Source organism: Dasypus novemcinctus, chromosome 19 (genome assembly GCF_030445035.2).
Source record: "Dasypus novemcinctus isolate mDasNov1 chromosome 19, mDasNov1.1.hap2, whole genome shotgun sequence".
In the NCBI taxonomy this organism is placed as follows: domain Eukaryota; kingdom Metazoa; phylum Chordata; class Mammalia; order Cingulata; family Dasypodidae; genus Dasypus; species Dasypus novemcinctus.
This window is the reverse complement of record NC_080691.1, coordinates 45,897,391-45,907,916: the sequence shown is the minus strand read 5'-3', so window position 1 is coordinate 45,907,916 and position 10,526 is coordinate 45,897,391. Positions and strand designations below refer to the sequence as shown.

At 42.4% G+C, this 10,526-nt stretch overlaps 1 pseudogene; it reads right to left on the bottom strand.

The window, feature by feature from the left end:
* Positions 1 to 4,468: 4,468 nt before the first annotated feature.
* On the bottom strand, positions 4,469 to 8,279 carry LOC101430799 (C-terminal-binding protein 2 pseudogene; annotated as a pseudogene).
* Between the last annotated feature and the right edge of the window lie 2,247 nt (positions 8,280 to 10,526).

The following is a 10,526-nucleotide window of genomic DNA, read 5'->3' as shown; positions in this document are numbered from 1 at the left end:
GTACTTTGTTCCTTGCCTGCTTTGCCCATGGTTAATGCAAACACCCTTCCTTACAACTGGAATCCTGATCTCTGAGGTGGTAGAAATTTGCATCAGTGTGCATTTCCTGCATCTTTTCAGCACCTACATATGCTATGAATGAGGTTATGGGTGAAATTTTGCCTCCTCTTTCTGGATAGAAAAAATGTTGAGAGTCAGCAGGTGAGCAGGAGAGGAGCCCAGGACCCAGTGGAGAAGCCTCCTCAGCTCCCCTTCCCGAAGGCCCCAGTGGGACCAGATTCTATCACATTCTCTTCCCAGGTGGTCACTCAGTCCTGCTGGGAGCTTGTTCTGTTAGGGTATGTCCCTCAGAGCATGATGGCTGCAGCCTAAGCGGGTGCCTGGGGGGGTCCCAAACTACCAGCCTGTGGACTCAGTCTTGACACCTGAGGACCCACACCTCAGCACTCGTGTGCGGCTTCAGCTTCTCCTGGATGTTCCCACATGCAGCATTGCTGTTCCTTGCTGGTGCAGAAGAATCCAGATGAGGCTCCTTTTTTCCAGGTTGCCCCAAAACACCTCTCATCTGAAGGAGTCTGCACCTCACAGCACAATAGAATTAAGGTCTGACCTTAAGTATCTCCTCACCATGTGAAAAAATAAAAAGAAATAGGCAAATAAATATTAATAACATTGTATTTAATCCAATATATAAAAATAGCATCTTTTCTTCATTTATTTATTTATTTATTTCTCTCCCTTTCCTTGCCCCCCCCAACTGTCTTCTCTCTATGTCCATTCGCTGTGTGTTCTTCTGTGTCTGCTTGTACTCTTGTCAGTAGCACTGGGAATCTGTGTCTCTTTTGTTGCATCATCTTGCTGCGTCAGCTCTCCATGTGTGCAACACCATTCCTGGGCAGGCTGAATTTTTTTCCTGCTGGGAGGCTGTCTTTATGGGGTTCACTCCTTGAGTATGGGACTCCCCCATGTGGGGGACACCTGTGTGTGGCACAGCATTCCTTGTGTGCATCAGCACTGCACGTGGGCCAGCTCATCACATGGGTCAGCCCAAGGTTTTAACTTTGGACCTCCCATGTGGTAGGCGGACGCCCTATCCATTGGGCTAAATCCACTTCCCTTTTCTTTATTTAAACAATATAAAACTATTAATAAGGTATTTTACCTTTTCTTTTCCAAAATATGTCTGGAATCTGATGTGTATTCTTTATTTGCAACATCTATTTGGAGACAAAATTTTAATTGGCAATATTTGGACTTTATTAAGGTTTCAGAAAATTTACAGTTGTTAGAGTATGTTTGCATTCTGCATTTCTAAAATATATTTAACATTTTCCAAGAACTGAGTCGAGTTCCAAAGTATCATTTCCTTAATATTCAAACTCATATTGATAAAACTGCACCCTTTTCTTTGAGGAATTGATTTGACACTGAAGCAGAAGCTTAGCAGTTTCAAAATCAATATGCTTGCCCAAATTAATTAACTTCACTAACTCTTGCACCATCTCATTATTATGAACAGTCATCTCAAAAATTACTGCAGAAGTTGAAAGGTAACTCAATTTATCCACATCAACATGTTTTCCAGATTTTTTTATTCAGTTTTTGCTGCCAATTAAAAAAAAAAAAACCTACCTACTTTGCGCCAATCCTTGGATTTTTAAATGATATTCATTTGAATGTAGTGTGGTATATACATGAGAAAATATTCATCACGATGTCATTGTTCTTTTATTTGATTATTGACTATGTGGCAAATATTCCTTGAGTTTAAAGAAAATACTGTACAGTAGTGCACTAAAGTTTATCAAAGCCTTTCACAACTGAACCAAGTGTTAGGAAAGAGACTGAGAACCTTCCATTTGTTGTCTTTTATTTTTTCCACTATTTCCATAAATGTATGGTGATTCCCAGCTCTTACACGGATGCACTGATTGATTTTAACCATCAATCCTGATGCTTCTCATAGACTCTGCTGGAGAACACTTAAAAAAATCATTTAAATTTCAGTTCTAATTTCAGTTGATTAATTTTATCAATTCTTTTAGTTCTGTTAAGAGAAAACTAGTTATCAAATTCACTATGTATTTGCCCATATGTTTCTCTCTGTGTCCTCTTGCAGACTTTACTTGCATTGTCAAATGAATAACTGAATGCATTTTCCATGTAGTGCATGACTTCTGACCTAATTTTTTTTAAAAAATTGTTGCTTTTTACTGAAAACTACACTGAACACTAAACATCCACCTTTGCAATAAAGACATACAGTGATGGTAACTTACATTAAAACAAAACATACTTCTGATTGACATTATTTTTCTGTTCGGTACTGTTTTAAATTTGTTTTTTTTTTGTGTGTCACAAAAACAGGATGCACCTATACAAAGGATCAAAATAGGCGTTTTTAAACAAAAGATGGTGATTCACTAAAGACTATGAATATAGCATGTAACTAGTTGATACAAGTCTAACAGGATTTGTTAAAATCAGTCACACCTAATACATCTGAAGTGTCCTTGTATAAAATATCCTTTGAAGAAAATTTTATCAATGTTTGAAAAAGTGGATTTGTTCACAGACAATCTGACAAGTTACCATAAAAAAGTGTTCCTGAGACATAAGGAAATACAACATTATTCTTCTTGAACTCTTTAAGTTCAAGATTTTCCACTCAATAAAATAGCTGAGGATGAAACTGAGAAAATATATTGGACTACAAACACCCTGTGAAATGTAATACTTTTTTTTTTCATCATCAGAAGGTTCTACTGAACTTCAGCCAATGTGCTCGCTTTATACACAGTTCAGATGTGAGAAAAGCACTTCTCTGTACATGAGCTATGTTGTCTTCCATCCGTTGCTTGCAGTATTCTAACACATGCAAATAGTATTCTTCCCCATTTTGTAGTATTTTTAAAATTTTATTTATTATCTTTTTTAAAAACATATATAGATCACACAAAATGTTACATTAAAAATATAAGAGGTTCCTATATACCCCATTTCCCACACTCCCCACTCCTCACACATCAACAACTTCTTTCATTAGTGTGGTACATTCATTGCATTTGATGAATACATTTAGAAGCACAGCTATACAGCATGGATTGTAGTTTATGTTGTAGTTTACCCTCTCTCCCAAGCCATTCAGTGGGTTATAGTAGGGTATATAATGTCCTGCATCTATCCCTGCATTATCATTCAGGACAACTTCAAGTCCCAAAAATGACCCCAAATAAACCTATTTTTCCCTCTCCCTGCCTTTAGCAACTCCCATGGCCACTTTCTCCCCATCAGTGATATAATTTCTGCCTTGTTAGATTCAACAATAATTCTATAATAGAATACCTGTAAGTCCACTCTAATCCATATTTTATTCCTCCATCCCGAGGATCCTGGCATGGTGATGCCCACACCACATATAAATTGAGAGGTGGCTTAGATCCCACATGGCTGATGGATGGGATCCTTCTTTTGCAGTGTAGAATCTCTCAGTTCTCTGGTATGGTGGTTGACCGTCCTCACCTCCTTGTTAGCTGGCCTGGGTAAGTCCAATGAACTGGAGAGTAGGTGTTGCAACTGTGCTGAACCTTACGGCTCAGCTGCCACATGCACAGTCCAGAGATTCAAGTCTCCTGGGCATATACCAAGCCCAGCACAAACCACAAGTTCAATAATTTTCCTAAAATCTTCCTCAAAGTGGTTACCAGCCCCATGGACTGAAGGGCCTAGAGTTATAGGAAGGGGGTTTCCTCTATTATCTTTTAAATATATATATATATATTTAAATATATATATATATTTAAAAGATATATATGTATATTTATGTTATATAGATATATTTGAAAGATATATAGATCACACAAAATGTTACGTTAAATAATATAGGAGGTTACCATTTGCCCCACTCCCTACGACCCCACTTTTGCCAGGTCAACTTTTTTCATTATGTAGTAAATTCAGTGCAATTGATGAGATACTTTTGGAGCACTGCTACACATCAGGGATAGTTTACACTGTAATTTACGCTCTCTCCCAATCCATTCAATGGGTTATGGCAGGATATATAATATCCTGCATCTATTATCTTCTTTATTTTGAGGTTTGGAAATGCTGATGTAACATTCTAGAACAAGGTGCTCAGGAGCTGCTGGGCCTAAGGGAATGATAAAGGAAAAAGATCTATTTATTCATTGTGATTTGATGCACAGATGAAAAACAACACACAATAACAGAAGTTGGTCAATAATAAATATGTCCTAGTCTTTCTGCACTTTGGAAGCAGATGACTTCAGTTTTCCCATGCCTTGCTTCTAGCTCTTTTGTCATTTTAACACTGCAACAACAGTGATGCATTATGTTCAGAATCAGTTAAAAACCCCTTGTCAAATTCCTTTTCTCTTACTTCATCAACTTTTCACTGTCTCTTGATCCCAGGTTTATCTCATTGATAACCTTTTGGCCTTCTCTGCTATTGCTCATTGGGGTATTCTTGAGTGTCCCTTTGTTCTGTGGGCTGGTTGGGAGAAGAAGCTTGCAAAGCTTGTGCCACTGTGGGGAGATCATGGGTCACCAGGATGCCTCTGAGGATGATCCCTTCCATGGCCACAGGATGGCCTCCCGGAGACATGCCCTCGATGGCTGTATATGGCACATTGAACTCTGGATGAAGTGCTTGTTGATCTGTTTCTGACCAAGGAGCTGTTGTAACAAAAAATTCCTTGCTCACACAGTTTCTTAAGCTCTCTGGGATGCAACCTGTGATTGCTCAACAGATCTCAGTTGCAGCTGCCTCCCTCATCTCTGGTGATGTTTGCTTGTTATACCAAGGCCTGTGTGGAGTGCAGATTAGATTCAGTGCATCCTTCAATGGGGGCTCTGAGCAAAGCTAAAGTCTCCAATTTGTGCTTCAAAGGCTTCTCTCAGATCCTTCCGTCATTGAGGGCTTGGACTAAGGCTTTCTCATCCACCAGTCCACTACAGACCACATTCACTAGAATTGCCCCAGCCTCTTCTGCTTGATAGTCAGGTTGTTGATGAGGTGGTGGTTATGTTCATTGAGATTACATTGCAAGGAAATGAAGTCACTCTGATTCAGCAAGTCCTGCAGCGTGTAGATCCTCTGCACACCCAGGGACCACTCTGTACCATTCTGCAAGTAGGGGTCATAAAACACAACACATGGAATCCAAAGGCTTTGGCTCAAAACACAACCTCCTGTCCTGTGTGACAAAAGCAATGAGGCCAAGTAGATGTGGCCCACAGATGTGGGTTGCACCTGAGACCAGCTCATGGATCTGCTTGACACCCTGAGCATGCATGCCTCCCTCAGCACCTGGTACAAACACAAGTTCCGCTGATACGGGTTGAGGATATGGCAGATGATGGGTTCCACAGTCTCTTCCACCACAGCTGGTGGGATATTGCAAATGGTGATACCTTGATGTCTGATGTAACTATTAGAATCATTTTTTCTTCATTAGACTACACATGGTAAAAGATTAATTTCTGCATCAATAATCAGCTAGATATTAATTTTTAAGTCAATAATTTTTAAATTAGAAATTAATTATATGAAAATAAACATAGTAAGAATTTCGATTGAATTACCAATTACAATTTACATTGGTATCACTCTAAATCTGTTGCACTCATAAAATAATGAAATAAAAACTTTATCATATTAAAAATCAGAGCTTAGAAAAATTTTTTAAATGATTTACTCCATTGAGCCCAAGTGGATCACTGGTATTGAATTGCGAAATCTTGGAAACTCTGCACACACTCAACACTCCCCATGAAACACAACAGTATCAAATTGAATATAATGGTTGAGTGAATTGTGGTTGTATAAGAATGATAAGGAAGTATTTATCAGAATCATATTTTAAACTGCTTCATTTATGGAATGTAACCTAAATATAGTTCAATTAAAAATGAGTTACTCATGCATCTATCATCTATGGGGAATTTAAGTCCCCCTCTTGATGTAGAGGGGGACTGGACATAACCATCCCAGGGTTCAAAGGATGGAGGAATAGAGTACAGATTACAGTGGACTTACTGGTGTTCTGCTGGGGAACTATTGTGATTAGTAAAAGAAGAAATTGTAGTATTGACGTGAAGAAAGTGACCACAGTAGCTGCTGATGGTAGGGAGAGGAAAGAAGAGATAAGATGTTGAGGCATTTTCAGGATTTTGAATTGTCCTGGGTGGTGCTGCAGGGACAGATGCTGGACATTGTGTGTCCCATCATGGCCCACTGGGTGGACTGGGGGAGACTGTAAACTACAATGTAGACCACTGTCCATGTGGTGCAGCAATGCTCCAAAATGTATTCACCAGGTGCAGTGAATGTGCCACGATGATGGAAGAGGTTGTTGATGTGGGAGGAGTGGGGTGAGGGCAGTGGGGGTATATGGGGACCTCATATTTTTAATCTAACATTTAAAAGAAAATAAAGAAGAAGAAGAGAAAAAAATGAGTTATTCAGTTGTAATACCCACATTTCCAGTACTTCCTAACAGTGAATGGCTTTTGGCTACCATATTGTTAAGCCCAGGTTTAGACCTCAGGACGGGCAGCCCTTACTCTCCCTCATCCCATGGTTTAACCTACAGAGAACAGCCCTGCCCTGAGTGGCCAGGCAACCATGAGGGCCAGCTACTGTCCTGACAGGTGACCAGCTCAGGGACCAACATACAATCTGCTTTTGCCAGTGTACACTGTGTCTTTTATGTTGGCTCCTGGCATTTCAGAGCTGCAGAGAAATAGGCAGCTCTGTCACCTCACTGGAGACCATACTGAGCCTTCAAAGGAGGGGATGGTGATCTGAGGTGAAGGTCCTACTCCCAGGGATCCCACCCTGGGTCTGTGGAGGCTGAACCTGCTCTCAGGACCTGGGTGGTAGCACCGGTGATCAAGTGCAATTTGGAGCATGGAATTGAAGCCATGTGCATTTTGTAGATCACCCTCACAATGGCTGAACTTCTGGCTCACTTCTTAGGCCTGTGGCACCTGCTGCCCTTTTCCCCAGAATCACCTTCATGAATGATGTCATTCTTTGACTCTTCCATTGTGTCAAGTAGCTCCCCTGCCAGCCTCAGTTTTCACTCTGTAAAAATGGAAAGAATGATCATACCTGGCTAGGGTGGGTAGATATGCTCACTGGAGTCCAGAGAGAACCAGAGCTTTCTGGGTAGTGGAGTGAAGTCCTTGGGTTCTTGGTGACACATGGGGGGTAAGCTGGTCAGCTAAAGTTGGATGCCTGAAGCAGACTCTGCAATGGAGCTTTATATGTGGAAAGGTTTAGAGACAATTTCCATGGAAAGTGGGATGGAAGTAAGATGGGGCAGAAAAAGGTGGGCCTACAATGTGAATTGAATTGATGTATCAGACCTTTCAAATAGGAACTCTGAGCTGGGAGACCATCAAACTATTCCCAGTTGAAGCATTGCCTTGAGGCCTCAATAGGTGCTGTTACTAGACCACATCAACACTCTTCGCTGTGGTATAACCTTACAGGGATCAGCTTCCTTAAGATGACTACAATCCCCGTGAGAAACTGCTAGGTGTTACAATGAGATCCATAGGCTGAAGTGAGTGTGTTACCCTGAAGAGGGATGTGGTCACCATATGGTCCATGACATTGGTTTGTTATCAGAATCCCAGGCTGCCCTTTAGTGGGGGACTCAGGGTCTCACCTGCACATGAGCAGCTCTTATGATTCAACTAGTTGGTTGAAGGGGTGGCCTAATCGCCACATATGGAAACCCAAGAATTATGACAATGAATGGATGTCTCTCTGTTCTTCCATGCAGGACATCATTCCCCAATGCACAGCCAAGAAGAGACATACCAAAGCTGCATGGTCCTGCTGAGCCTGCCTGGAGCACTGGGAAAAAAGGGCAGGATGGGGTCTCAGACCTGTGCAGACCAGGTCATTGTGTGTCCTCAGTTCCCTTGGGGCTTGGAGGGAGAGTGCAACCCAGACAGGGAGCAGGGTTTTCTGTCTCACTTCTATTGCCTGTGTCACTGTGAGCTTCTTGACTGCTGGGAAACCTGACCTGAAAATCATTGGCAGCCTTGTCCTCAGTCTGGGCCTTGTCAATTGTCAGGGTGGCCGTTTCCTCTGATTTGAAGCTAGAGGACTGGTTAGGGATCCCTGAGACCCATTCACTATCACTGTAGATGAGCAGTGCAGGGGTCTGGCCTGGCATCTGCTGGTACCAGTAGACGTAACTGACCTCCAGGATGTCTCCCACACAGGTAAGCCCAGCCATCTCTCCCAGAGCCACATGCACAAAGAGTGGCTCAGAAGAGGCCATGGACCCTACAATGAGAGAAGCTAAGAGGTGAGTTTGAGGTTGAGGGACTCATTCCTGGAGTGCCCACCTCTGACTCTGGTCAGGGCTTAGCACAGTGTTTGGGGAGACCCAGGGAGTCCCTTGTAGGGGCTGAGCCTGCAGGCAGTTCCTGGGGACAGCTCCTGTGCAGAGGGTGAGGAAGGTAAGCAGGAGGGGGCTGCAGGCCATGGGGGAGACTTTCCAGAGCTCTACTCCTGAGGTGCCAGTTGGGTAGACTCCCCCAGCTACTGAATTCCCCCCAGGAAGAGCCTCCTGGTGTGTAGAACAGACCAGCCCTCATTGGCCACCTGGGGAGGCAGTGTGAGTATAGAGATGTGAAGTTTCCTAAGAGAGAATAGTGGGAGCTGCCTTCCCTAAGTCCACCCCCCCGCCCCCCACTATCTCCTCCCTGTCACTACCCCAGAGCCTTCCTCAAAGTCCTGTCCTGGCTATGACTATGTCATAGCTATGTCAATTCTCTCTCAACTTTCTTTTGGTCCTTTGTTCCTTCCCTGATTTCCCAGGGGTTACTTGAAAACAACTTCCTTTACAACTGACACATTGATCTCTTGCATTTCCTAGATTGTCACCATTGATTCAGCATCTGCATATGCTGTGAATGAGGTTACTGGTGAATAATTTCTTCCTCTCTCTGGATAGAGAAACTGTTGAAATTCAGCAGGTGAGCAGGAGAAGAGCCCAGGACCTGGTGGAAATGCCTCCTGAGGCCAGATTCTGTGACATTCCCTGCCAAGGTGGTCAATTCACCCCAGCTGCCGAGAGTTTGGTCTGCCAGAGTCTATCCCTCAGAACATGATGGCTACATCTGGAGTGGGTGGCTGCAGGGTCCTGACCTGCCCATCTGAGGATTCAATCTTGACATCTGAGTCCCCCACCTGAGCTCTTTTCCAAGTAGTTTCTACTTGGAAAACCTCAGCTTCTCCTGGATGTTCCCACATGCAGTATTCCTGCCCTCTGCTGGTGGAGAAGAACCCAGACAGGGCTCCCATCCTTTGTGTTCCCCTAAGACACCTCTCACCTGAGGGACTCCACACCCCCATTGCTCAATAGCAATAGTGTGAGCATCATCTGAACTTCAAATAACTACTTACCGTGAGAAAAATACAAAGAAATGGGCAAATTAATTTTAATCCTTTATTTTATTTAATTCAACATATTTTCCTATTATCAATATAAAATTATTTATGAATTTCAAATTATTTTTTCACATTAAATCTTTAAAATTGGGTGTGCATTTTACATTTGTAACACCTAACAATTTTGACAAAAAATTTTAATGGGAAGTACTTGATTTAAATTAAGGTTTCATAAAATTTTCTGTTGTTAAAGTAGATTTACTTATTCATGTTGGATAAATATATTTAACATTTATTTAATAACTGAATAGAGAATGGAAGTCTCATTTCTTTTACTGTATGGATCTACTTTGCCAAAACTTGTTCACTTTCCTAGAGTAATAGATTTGATTTCACAGCAAAGCTTAGCACTTTCAGAACTATTTTGCTGTCCCAAATTAAGTAAATTCACTAACTCTGTATTGTATCATTATTTTGAACACTGACCTCAAAAGTTACTGCAGAGTGATGCGAACAGGCATCTGCACACTGATGTTCATAGCAGCATGATCCACAATTGTCAAAAGCTAGAAACAAACCCGGGTGTTCATCAACAGACGAATGAATAAACAAACTGTGGTGCATTCCCATGATGGAATATTATGCAGCTGTAAGATGAAATGAAGTCATAAAGCATATGACAACATGGATGAACCTGGAAGACACTACGTTTTTTGTTTTTTTTTTTTTAAAGATTTATTTTTATTTATTTAATTCCCCTCCCCTCCCCCGGTTGTCTGTTTTCTGTGTCTTTTTGCTGAGTCTTGTTTCTTTGTCCGCTTCTGTTGTCGTCAGCGGCACGGGAAGTGTGGGCGGCGCCATTCCTCGGCAGGCTGCTCCCTCCTTCGCTCTGGGCGGCTCTCCTTATGGGTGCACTCCTTGTGCGTGGGGCTCCCCTACGCGGGGGACACCCCTGTGTAGCACGGCACTCCTTGCGCGCATCAGCACTGCGCATGGGCCAGCTCCACACAGGTCAAGGAGGCCCGGGGCTTGAACCGCGGACCTCCCATGTGGTAGACGGACACCCTAACCACTGGGCCAAAGTCCA